The sequence below is a fragment of the Trachemys scripta genome, chromosome 1, assembly GCF_013100865.1.
Source record: "Trachemys scripta elegans isolate TJP31775 chromosome 1, CAS_Tse_1.0, whole genome shotgun sequence".
NCBI lineage: Eukaryota > Metazoa > Chordata > Testudines > Emydidae > Trachemys > Trachemys scripta.
Genome location: NC_048298.1, coordinates 127,801,347 through 127,809,225, shown reverse-complemented (window position 1 = coordinate 127,809,225; position 7,879 = coordinate 127,801,347).

The window sequence follows — 7,879 nt, the reverse complement described above, 5'->3', positions numbered from 1 at the left end:
TTCTTTTCTTTCTATGTATTATTTAAATAATAATACAATGTGCCAAATGCCTATGTAATGCTATAACCAAAAGCTCTGCTGTCCACAAAAAATACCCAGTATCTATCCCTCCAGCTTAATCGCAAATTGCATAACGGGCCTGACAATTTTTAAGCTTGTCAGGCCCGAAGGGGGGACTGTAAAAGTTACTAGTAACCCTGCTTAACAGCTATCAGCCTTTGTCAACCAGTAGCCATTACAAAAAAGCAAATACCTCACTACACAGTAGCCTAAACTTTTAAACTGTCTTCTCTCCTCTGCCTTAAGGCAAAAAAAAAAACTAGCCCCAAGCCGATTTTCACTAACCAAATAGCAAAAGCACGGGTCTGGCAACCACCAATCAAGTGTTAACATGGCAAGGGCCTTTGTCTAAATATATATAAAAAATCTGTAAAATGTGTGTAAAACAAAGTTTTTGTACCAAGGTGCAAAGCTCTCCTTTCTTCTGCAAAATAAAGCAACTCTTCCTTATCCCTGTCTGACTGTTAGGTTCTCAGGTAGGTGAACCCGATATTTCGGTGACACCTCCGTCCGGACTCTGCGCTTCGAAGCCTGATAATATCCTATGTGTTTTGACCTTCTCCAGATCTTTCTGTGGCTGAGAAGTTGCCTCATCTTCACTCTTGATGTCATCACCTGCTGGAATAAAAAGGGAATTCTGTCATTATTCATTCCCTCTCCTGCATTGAAAGGAAGCCTTGGAATGGTACCTGTGAAGTATTTCTCCCTAATAAATCTGTTCATCGAACCTTAAACCCAGGGCTAAAGATCCCCAATTACTCTCTCAGAGAGGAGGAAAACATGAGAAGAAGGCAATGAGAACAGGAAGAACATGATGGGGCTGATGCGAAGGGAGATATTAAGCAAAGAGAGAGGGCGAGAGAAGAGGACACTGTGATGAAAGGATGGAGAGAACTATTGGGTCTTTATCATTTTTGAAGGTGTTTAATTTTGTTTTTATTTTATCAAGAAAGCCGGGAGGGCAATTTGCCTTCAGCTTCCCCATCAAACTCTTGCTAGGGGACCAGGAAGAGTGGGAGAATGTGCTCACACACAATGTACTTATATTAAAAATCTCACTCAACCACTTCCTACTATTTTCTGAGCCTAGAGGCCATCTGTACATCCTGTGCTGGTCCACTGATCTAGCGGAGTACCAGAGAGATTCACTGGAGCACCTCTGCTGTAAAATGGATCGTTCCTTTCTACCTTATCAGGTACTTGAACATCCTTCTAAATGACAACATAAATATAAGAGAAAACTTTACTCAACAGAAATAATATTTTGAGTCTGACGTTCAGCATATTAATGAAAGGTGGCCTCTATTTTCATTTATTTCAGGCAGACTGTAATCTTTTGCTTAGGTGGAAGAATCCCATGGCAGAAAAGAATGCTCAGTGTTACAGCACATGCACAACTTTAAGGCAGGGCCGCCCAGAGGATTCAGGGGGCCTGTGGCAAAGCAATTTAGGGGGCCCCTTCCATAAAAAAAGTTGCAATACTATAGAATACTATATTCTTGTGGGGGCCCCTGCGGGGCCTGGGGTCTGGGGCAAATTGCCCCACTTGCCCATCTCCACCCCCTCTGGGCAGCTCTGCTCTAAGGGATAGCATTATACAGGCTTTGCCATTGTACAGCGAAATGAACAGATGAGGTGAGCCAGACCTGAGAGCACTCATGACACTGACAGCTTTGTTATGATTCCAACTTTTTACTTCATTTGTTGTTGATCTCTGTCATGAAATGACTTATTCCTCCCTAAGGAACTCTTGGGATCTTCCTTGCTCTGGAGCACTAGAGGTACAAGACACATGGCTTTGTCATTAGTTCCATGTAGGAGACTGGGACAACTCTGGAATTAAAACTCCTATTCAGAAGAAAGAAAATTAGTGTGATGCAGTGCTGGGGTGATATTAGATTCTGCTGGAATAACAGAAGTGAACATGACAACCCCATAACACACGAGCTTTTATTTAGGAATTGATCATGAAACTCAGAGATTGGTATGAATAACTTCAGAGTTCTCCTCTGCAAATAAAAGAGGAGGAGAGATTCTGGAGCTGACACTGCAATTGGCTCTGAGCTGGTACATTGTCAAGGAACAATATACAGCTATCCCTCCCTGCCTTGGGCAGATGCAAATGAAGTGTTCAGGAGATAGCGAATTTAAGAAAGAAAACATCAAAGCCCAAACCCTCAGGCAGGGGAAAAGGTGAACAGCCACTGTTTCCTTCTGCACAGGGATGTTTCCAGCTGTTCAATGATCTCTCTGATAATGCAGCTGCTGCTATTTCAACGAATGATGGCTCCTATTGAACTATTATACTTTACATGCAAACATCCTCTCAACCCCACACCCCACCTCAAAGCAAAAAAGAAAACTATGTTAAAAGAATGATAAGGTTACAAAATCAGGCACTCAAAAGTTAAGAACAAGGGGGATGAATAAAGAATCCACATGAGACTTCACTCAGGAATATCCTAACTTTTGAGCACTGGAGTTTGCAAATGTAACATTCTTTTATGAAGTGTGTGTGTGTGTGCGTGTGTGTGTGCGTGCATGCATACGTGTGTGTGTGTACGTGTATGTAATTTCCCTGTTTAAAAAAAAAAAAGCAAACGGAAAAAACAGACATTCTACCCTATGGAACATACATATGGGTCATCAGGAGGGTTGGGACCTTTAGATTCACAGCAGAGACCTCTACCACTTGAGCTAGAGAAACTGGTAGATGTAGTAGGCTGTTACCCTCCATGTGGATCACCCTTTAGACAGGGATGAGAAACACACTTTGCCAGTGGGTTTTACAGTGATTTGCTGGCAACAGAGGAAAACAGAAACTCAGGGCTCCTGGTTTCAATTCCACATTCCACACTAGGAGCACTTCGCTGGCATGGCACCCTGGTATTCTTATACAAGTAAAGTGCTTCTAGCATAGTCTCATGGCTCTCAATATGGTGACTTTTGGGGGCAAACTTACTGATAATCTGACTGATGAGTTGTGACAATCAGGGTGCAGACACCCCAAGGGGAGAACAGGGGATCTGAACCCAAAAGACTAAGCAAATGAACCAACTGATTGTACACAATGTTAGTGTGTATCGCAATATGCCAAGTAAGGTCTTTTATGAAAGCTTGTAAGGTTGCATTTGTACTAAGAAAAGAAAAAGCCTTAGAGTTCATTCTTGAAGGGCACGTGGAGATAAAAATATGTATTAGGAAGACATGAGAAGTAATCTATTGGCCAGGAATGAGCAAAACTATCACAGGCATGGTGTGGCTACTGAGACCAAGGTCATTCTCCATCTTAAAAGGTGGAGTTTGACGACAGGCTGACCAGGTAACTGCAAAACAGCAGGCTCTGGTTACTATGCTCTGCCATGTTTAAATATCAAGATTGATGGGCCTTGTGACATTATCTGATAAAATATAACCACGTAGATCATTGTTGCTACCGTTTTATATTTGCAATAAATCTTGTACAAAGGTTGTCAAGTAAGGTGTTGATGAAAAGGTTATGATTTGCTGAATATAATTATGCTATTTGTGTGCATGTATCTGTGATGGGTTGGGTCACAGAAACTCCCTTGGGATTACCCCTTGATGTGCTGAGACTACCTCTGAGCCTGTTTTCCCTGGCAGCTTGGGACTTCAGTACCCTGTGTTGTTGAGCCAGACATGCTAGCCTGCTAAAAACACAGACCCAGGTCTGAACCACATCCCCCACAATCTGCAGACTAAACTGAAAACGGCTTAGAAAGTGCTCCTGTCTATAGCACCCAGATACCCAGTTCCCAATGGGATCCAAACCCCAAACAAATCCTTTTTACTCTGTATAAAGCTTATACAGTGTAAACTCATAAATTGTCCGCCCTCTATAACACTGATAGAGAGATATGCACAGCTGTTTGCTCCCCCAGGAATTAAGTACTTACTCTGGGTCAATTAATAAGCAAAAGTGATTTTATTACATATAAAAAGTAGGATTTAAGTGGTTCCAAGTAATAACAGACAGAACAAAGTAAATTGCCAAGAAAAATAAAACAAAAACATGCAAGTCTAAGCCTAACACAGTAGGAAACTGATTACAGATGAAACCTCACCCTCAGAGATGTTCCAATAACCTACAACCAGCACCCCTGCACCTTGCTGGGTCTGTGAAGAAATCTGGCTGAGATAGAGTGAAGGCTTTTACCCCTGAAACTTTAACCCATTAACTCATAGGCCTCATCAACTGTGGTAATCTGTCGCCAATGTCCCCATCTTTTTACATAACCTCTAATCTGAGTTGAAACCTCAGCATAGGGCATGTTCCCTTTTTCCTGAATGTCTTGAAACCTTCTCCTGTACACTTCATAGGTCAGTTTAAACTTCTGCTACAAAGCTTGTTTACATCAGGCATAATCTTTATAGTTCTCTCTGTCCATGAGGATGAAAATGTCCAAGGCCATTGTCCCTGATAGTAGTGGAGCCAGATACTGGACCATGTTGTCCTTCCCACTTTATTCAATTCAGACCCCCTCAAAAGCATTTAGAAATACATCCATGTTATTCCCCTTCCTAAATTGATCAAATAATCAACCATGTGCCCCACCCTAATATAAAACCTTACCAGAGACCTCATCAGTATTCAGGTAGCATAATTTCCCAAATGCACAGAATGTGAACCAATCAGATCTGCTGATGTAAAACAGATGAGGTCACTGGTAAGATTTTTGGATTAGAATGCAGTTTGATTAAACTGAGAGTTCATATTTCCTTTTCTCATCTGTTGGTGTTGGAAGTGAAAGCCTTATGGTACATAGGAGTGTGTTATCAACACTCTTGTAGGCTACATGATGGTGGAAAGGAATACAGAGATCTTTCCCCTTAGCTTCTTTTTTCCATTCTTTGGTTGGAGGGGGATGTGTCCTAGTGTAAACTTACCAGACACTAAATATAATTTGTTTGCCCAAATCTATTCATTCTGCCAGAGAAGGCAGGTAGAGTGGTGGGATGGGGTGAAGAGTGTGATTCTTAGTAATGATACTTTTTCTTGGGTTAAAGATACAACCAGGAATTGCTGACATGCCCACAAAAGTGCAAATCTTAATGCAGTCAATATCACTGTGACCGGGGTTCCGCTATGGTCACTCATCATAAAGCTAGTGGATATTCCAATACTTAGATTTACCAAGCCAGAATAAAACAGTTTCTTTATTACCTTACTGATTACTCAGAAATCCAAACAAAACAGTTCCCTTAAAGTGATCCAGCCTCAGGTCTCCATCCAGGTACCCATGTCAAATATGATGAAAATTTCTGTAAATCTTATTTCATCATATTAAAGAAAAGGTTCCACCAATCCCAAAGGATCGGACACATCACCTCCCAGGTTAATGAATGTTTCAGATCTTACCCAAATCACGCTACAGCCAATTCTTATTAACTAAACTAAAATGTATTAAACGAAAGAGAGAGCGAGTATGGTTAAAAGATCAATATACATACAGACATGAGCTCAATTCATTGAGGTTCAGATTCATAGCAGAGATGGTGAGCTTTGTAGTTGCAAAGTATCAGGGGGTAGCCGTGTTAGTCTGTATCCACAAAAACAACAAGGAGTCTGGTGGCACTTTAAAGACTAACAGATTTATTTGGGCATAAGCTTTTGTGGGTAAAAAACCCCACTTCTTCAGATACCCACGAAAGCTTATGCCCAAAACTAACTGCCAGCTCTGCTTTTGAAAAGCTCCTCCCTTATCATTACATTGAGACAGCACCACTACTTGCAAACTCGGCACAAGTTTTCAAAATGCAGCTGCTTTGAAATAATACCATTAGAGGCCAGATGCTGCTCCCATGGGAGTTCCATTAACCTGAATGGAAGAAGGATCTCTCTCTCTCACACACACCCCCCCACCCCCATTTGGGAAGCATGTGTCAGATTCTGTTTTCTTCCCAAAGACCGCTTGCGGGGCAGGAATGGGCTGGTTGTGAAGGAAAACAGTAGCCATCTTTGCCCCTTCACATAGTCTGAGGGCTCCAGTGCAAGCTGAAGTAGCTTCACAGGGTAGTTATCTACACTCAGATGTAGTGACCATATAGGGGATATCCTGGGGACTGGAACTAACCAAAGCTATGTCATTCTCCTCCTTCCTAGCACATGTCCTACTCAAGGCTGGTTGCTAAGAGCTATTTCAACTGCTCTCTGCCATGCTGGGGATCTGCCTTACATTGGGGAAACTCCTTCAGCTGCAGGGCCTAGTTCTGCTATTGGAGCAACATGAGGGGTCCTGTTGGACCTGTATGTTTTTAACCAGCTTAATTATAGGACATATTATGATTTCTGGTAATTCTTCTATATGAGAGAATTTACAGTCCAAAGGGCTTTGTGACTACAAAAAGATCAGGGGAAAGGTTCAGAGTAACAAAACAATTAACTAAATTTTTGAACCAAATCACAGTCTATGGTAAAAACAAAAATTCAGGTTTTGATAAAAATGTGTGGGTTTTTTTGTTTTTGTTTATTTTGAAAATCAAAACTTTTTACCAAAAACTGAAATATTTTACAAAAAGCAGGTGGGTTGTTTTTTTTTTTTTAACAAAGGGGGGGGGGGGGAAATAGGAAATTTTAAAAAGTGTTAATTTTTTGTGTGCAAATCATAATTGGCTTTTTCCAAACAGCTCTAGTTGTATCCCTTTGTCTACTTATCTTTTTAGGCCTTGAACCTGCAACTGGCTTCATAGGGACAGACCTTTGTATGCACATAGAGGCCCGGATATTCACCGGAGGCGAGAGAAAAAGATGGATATAAATAATGACACATCAGGCTATAATGGGGAAAGTTTTTCAGCTGCTTCTCACCCTCAGATTAGTAAGAAAGGGAGATGCCTCCCTCAAAGACCATATACAGTGTGCAGAAGAATCCAAAGGACAGGATAAGATCACAAGACACAATGCCGGTTGGAAAGCATTTTTTATTTTATCATGACAATATTTTTTCAGATTGTTTCCAGTTACTAAACATGGGTTTGATTTCAAAAAACAGTAAAAAAAAAAAAAAAAAAAATTGTACTTAAAGATGCACTATTTTTTTTCTCTGCTAGGTTAATTTTAATGTATATACCACCCCTTCTGTATAAGGCTTGTGTGCTGATATATCATCACTTCGCATATAGCCCCCGTGCAATTCATGCAAGCTTACACAAAGTACGGCCTGCACCGTATAGGGAATTGGCTCTACTATGTTTGGTCAAGCCCTTCCTCTTCGCCCATGTCAGGAAATAGAGAAATCGTGAATTCCATATCCGGTTGTGGGTTTCTTAAATAGAAATCTCTGAACATGCTATGACATTTCTCTCAGAATCCAGACTGTTTCAAGGCAGATCCCCATAAGTCACTAGAGTTAATTTTGAACAGTTTAAATGACATAGGGAAGGTCTCTGTGGCCCAGACCCTCAAAGGTACTTAGGCTCCTAATGTCCATTGAAATCAGTGGAATTTAGGAGCTTAAATACCTTTAAGGATCTGGATCTCTGCTCACATTTCAGACCAGTGAGGGAGTCAGCTTGCTCTTCACAAAAGATTGTTGCTGAACCCAGACCTTTTGGCATCTTTCGTTTAGGCACCTGGAGACCTTGAGGCCCTAAATTCTAGGTGATTTTCCAGAATGAGTAGGGTGACCAACCATCCAGGATTGTCCTGGAATCTCCAGGAATTAAAGATTAATTTTTAATTTAAAGATTGTCGTGTGATGGCACTTCTAGGAATACGTCCAACCTAAACTGGCAACCCTAAGAATGATGCCTCTAATTCAGTAACCTATGAGATCTGTTTTGAATGTAAAATGGCCCT